This window comes from Haemaphysalis longicornis, unplaced genomic scaffold, assembly GCF_048455015.1.
Source record: "Haemaphysalis longicornis isolate Haplotype H1 unplaced genomic scaffold, Haemaphysalis longicornis Haplotype H1 scaffold_8, whole genome shotgun sequence".
In the NCBI taxonomy this organism is placed as follows: domain Eukaryota; kingdom Metazoa; phylum Arthropoda; class Arachnida; order Ixodida; family Ixodidae; genus Haemaphysalis; species Haemaphysalis longicornis.
This window is the reverse complement of record NW_027526445.1, coordinates 17449592-17454895: the sequence shown is the minus strand read 5'-3', so window position 1 is coordinate 17454895 and position 5304 is coordinate 17449592.

Below are 5304 nucleotides of genomic sequence, written 5' to 3'. Positions count from 1 at the left end.
ACAGCTTCTTTACCGGCATAAAGCACACGCAAAGGAACAGAGAAAATAAAGACGGAGGCACCCTCAGCGACCCCCTCCCGCGCCTCGCTGCCTGGGCCATCTGTGGTGATCCCCACGCCCACGGCACTGGCAGGGCAGGCAAAGAACTCCCGAAAGGGTAACAAGTCAAGGAAGCCCAGTCCGCTGGGTACCCCCTTGCCTTCAGATGACGACATCGACGCCGAGCACTTCGGGCATTCATCGCATTGAAAGTAACGGGCTGCGACGTCTAGTTAAGTAGAGAAGGTAAAAACCCCTTCCAAAATCTCAAGCCCCGAAAGACCCTCCTTAAGTAGTCCCACTCTAGTAGCACTGTACACTTTATAATTGCAAGAGAAAATATATTTCAATGGAACTTCAGAGGCCTTCTGAATAATTTTGACGACGTGTACAAGATTCTTCATGCTAATCAGCCACGTGTAATGGTTGTACAAGAAACACATTTAAAATCCAATCGAAAAAATTTCCTAAATAGCTATATGGCACTCATAAAGAATAGGGCTGGCTGCACACACACTCTTCGGGCCGTGTGGCCATATTCGCCCAGAATTCCTTAGGTGGTCCAACCTATCACCTTGAACGCTGTTCTTGACGCTGTAACAATTTGAACAATATTATTTAATAGGTTGATAATGGTATGCTCCATATACATTCCTCCTGATCCTGCGCTTTCGAGCTCTGATTTCGAGGCGCTGGTCGACCAGCTGTCCAAACCATACATCCTGACAGGTGACCTCAATGCACGCACTTACTTTTGGGGCTGTTCTCGCTGGGATGCCCCAGGCCGCCTGCTATAAAAATTTCTTACATCTTCTGAAACATGTCTTTTCAACCAGAAACAGCCCACATAACATAACTTAGGCCACAAGACAGTCATATCTTGACGTGGCTATTGGCTCCGGATTTCTTTTTCCTTGTATTAGGTGGGGCGTGGCCACGGACCTATGTAGTAACCCCTTCCCCGCCCCACTTACATTTATAGGTAAAAGCGCACGCGGTCTATCTCACCCGAACACGTTCAATAAAGCAAGAGCTAACTGGAATACATTCACAGAGACATCCAAACTACACCACACATTCATAGGACACATACACATTGAATAAGCTACCCAACTCCTCACGGCGCGCATCCTCGACGCCTCCGAAAAGTCAATTCCCCACGCCTCCCGTGCCCCGCGCAACCAGTGGAGGTCGTGGGAGAGTGAGGAATGTAGGCGGGCGGGACAGAGAGAGAGAGAAAAGACTTTATTGAATGTTCGCCTGCAGGAGGGACGAGCAAAGGCTCCGCGGAGCCACCCCGTCTCTCGACGCTGCCTAGGGCGTCCTCGAAGCATTGCCCCGCAGGCGTCCGCCAGTTCGGCGCGCGAGGAGCCTTCGGGGATGTCCCCTCGAGGCCTCCGTCCGCGCCTCCCCGGGCTTCTGCCTGGCGAGAGCCGCCTCGAGCTGCTGGACGGCTTGCAGCTGCTCCGTCAGGTCCGACGATGCAACCGCTCGTGCGATGGGATCCGGCAGCTGCCCCTGTGGCACGGCCGAGGCCCAGAACAAGGCGTGGGGTATGCTTCGTCGCTACCCCACGTCATATAATCTCATCTTGTTGTTCAAACGGACCAAGGCGTTTGAAAACGAGTGCGCCGGTGGGCAAAACATGAGAGTTGGCACACTTTCTTGACATCAAATAATTCATACACGGACACACACAAAGTCTTGATACATGTACGTAACGTCAAAGGACAAGAGACACACTGCCTGCCATGGTTAGTACAACAGAAGACACACTCGAACACCAGGATAACACACTTCCACAACACTTTGAACACGTGTCCAGTCCAGCACACTACAGAAACACTTTTATGCAACCCAAAACATTTGCAGAAAAGAAGTCAATGCGTGATAACAAGTCGCACACTTCTATAATTCTCCTTTTTGAATTCATGAGCGGAAGGCTGCTCTGTTCCCTTGTAAACCTTCAGCACCAGGTACAGACACAATCATAAACACAATGTTACAACACCTACACTCAGACACCTTTGCAACACTGCCACACCTATACAATACAACATCGCTTTCGCGTCACATTCCAGACTATTCGAGGGAGGCCATAGTAGTGGCTTTCCTGAAAGTAGGGAAGTACCCTTCCTCTCTCGCTAGCTATTGACCTATTGCGCTGACCAGCTGCCTTTGCAAGCTTCTCGATAAGATGATCAACAGGAGACTCACGTTCTTCTTAGGTTACAATGGTCTTCTAGAGAGCTGCCAGTCTGGCTGCAGGGCGGGAAGATCCACCAACAAATAACTGGTTCCGCTGGAATCATAAATAAAGGATACCTTTGTTCACAAAAAATTCTGTCTTACGGTTTTTTTTACATTGAGTAGGCCTTTGACACCGCATGGCGTTACGGCTTACTTAGTGGCCTTAAGTCATACGGTGTCTCAGAGAATATTCTGGCTACCCTTATTAGTTACTTGGCGGAGAGAACCTTTTGCGTGAGAGTCAGAATTTTCCTCTCAAATGTTCACTTGCAAGAAAATGGCGTGCCGCAAGCAGTCGTGTGAGCGGCACTCTCCTAATAATTAAAGTGAACTTTCTTGGGAAGGCATTTCTTGTTCCATGTATGTAAATGACGTCCAGATATCCTTTAAATCATGTATTATGTCAACCTGCGAAGGTCAAGTCCAGCTGGGCGTCAAGAAACTTGCCGGCTTGGCAGACAAGGGTGGTTTTAGACTCAATCTAGGAAGCGTGGGGCTTGTCCGGACCCAGAAATTACTCTGAATGGCGTGGCGCTTCCTGTGAACAAGGAGCACACGTTTTTAGGTGTTGTGTTTCAACTCAAACTCCGTTCATAATTCAAATCAGGCAACTGAAGCATCAATGTCTCAAAACAATAAATATCATTACGGTACTCTCACACCAATAGTACGGTTCCGACAAAAACCTCCTGCTACGCCTTTATACTGCTTTGGTTTGGTTGCGTCTTAACTATGGCAGTATGGCTCTTTGAAAATGGTGTTGCGAATGCTCGACTCAGTTCTACTCTTGGGGCCTCGCGTTGCGTGGGGGGTACTTTCCGCACTAGCCCCACCCAAAGCTGGTATGACGAGGACACAAGTGATAACCATCCTTTTAAACCTGTGTAATAACCATCCTTTTAATAACCATCCTTTTAAACCAGTATTTATGATACATCTACATTACCGCTGCTTGTAAATCAATCGTCTGTTTCGGTGCCGTTCTCAGTTAGAGTGAGACAGGAAGCTTCGGATTTCGACATCTCCTTTTTGGACAGATACATATCTTTTACTGACGTTTCAGCTCCCCGTCAGCTTCAACCTCTTTGTTGTGACTTGTAGTTCTTGAAAATTGATAAACGCGGGGTACCACAATGTGCAAATTTGCAGCACTTCTGAAGCAGTATCAATGTGCAGAGTTTTATAGTGACACGTCAGAACCTGCAACCATACTGTCTTCCAATGGTCATCGGCCAAACTGTGATGCATACAGGACCATGGTAACAGAAACCACAATTTACCTCAGCTGAAGAATTTGGCATCTTACCCATTGCCGAACACATTCTTGAACACAAAACCTCAAAGTCCATCATATATACAGACTCCTTAGGCGTTGTGCTCACAATGGCATCACAAAAGCCATAAAAAACGGAATTGTTTATATGGTCTTCAACACTACCATGTCTATATAAGCGGAAAAAACTTGTTCTGATGTTGTGCTGGGTTCCAGGCCACGCTGGAATTGCTGGGAATGAGGCTGCTGATCAGAATGCCGCTGTTGCCACAATCAGGAACACAGTAGATATAACAATACTACCACACAGTGACCTTAAGCCACAAATTCAACAACAACTTCGTAGCCAACGGCAAGCACAGTGGAATGAAAAGACGCATAACTAACTACACGTAATAAAACCACCGTTGGGGTGGTATACAACTGGCTCACACAACAGACACACGGATGTCACCTTGGCTACGCTACGGATAGGGTACACCCATGCAACGAACTCGTATCTGCTGATGGGATATTCAAACCCCAGTGCAGCAGGTGCGGAGAGGCCCTATCCGTAGTTCACATACTCATTCAATGCAAGGCACCTGACACCACGCGGCACTTACTCTTCAGAGAACTCTACATACAACATATTCCACTACACCTATCGTATTTTCTGGGTGGTGATACCCTGGTTTCTGTGAAGCGCGTGTTTATCTATTTGTCAGATGTTAAGTTTTTAAACCTCATTTCCTATCATGCATAATGATATCTGGTCCTATACAGCAGCCATCAACATTGCCTTATTGATTTTTCTACATCCCGTTTACACCATTTTATATCACGTTTTTTGTGGTAATCACTTCTCTTCAGTGAATAACTTCTTCTCTGGCACGCTTTGTCTTCGTTGGCCTTGCATCATTAAACACCAACCACCATCATAATCTCCAATCTGTTTGGAAATTTTCACGCAAGAGGGGGGTTGCTTTTTATTTAACAATTTCAAAAGCAGCCATTACGACCGCGACCAAGTGCGCCTTTTTCTGCTCAGCAGCAGAAGGCCTTAACCTCTGTGGTACCGCGGCCGGTATAAGCACCGGACAGCGTCCAGAGGGCAACACGGAGTCCGCCACACCAATCGCCACCTTCGGCAGATAAACTCAAAATTCCTTCGGTCCTGCAAAGCCAGTTTATTTATGGCCGGCGCGCGCTAATTACTTTCAAAGGAACGCCTACGAGCCTGAATTAACGCCGATGAACATAAGACTAAATCACCAATTTATTGGCGAAAATCAAGACAGAAACAACCAAGAAAGCAACTTGTGAGACAGTATTAGAGAGTACGGCAAGCGTGTGAGTAAAGCACGTAAAGGAAGCATTGGGGCAGTTGAAGCACTGGTTGTCCAGGAAGTTACGGCATGGTGCTGCAGGCTCATGACAGCGTAGTCAGCTACTTGTGCTGACTACGGGTGAAGAGCATTCGCCGCGGACACTCGTTGCTCCTACCCGCCGGTGTCCGCGGCGGACGCTCTTCACCCAACGTCGTTACAAGTGACTGAATACGCCGTAATAAATGTACAGCACCAGGCCGTAACTTTCTGGACAAGCAGTGCTTCAACTGCCGCAATTCTTTATTACGTGCTTTACGCGAACGCTTGTTCTACTCTCCTAAAAGTGCCTCAGAAGTTGTTTTTATTGCTGTTTCTGTTTTGGTTTTCCCCAGTAAAAGGGTGGTTTGTTCTTTGGTGGCTCCTACCCGCCGG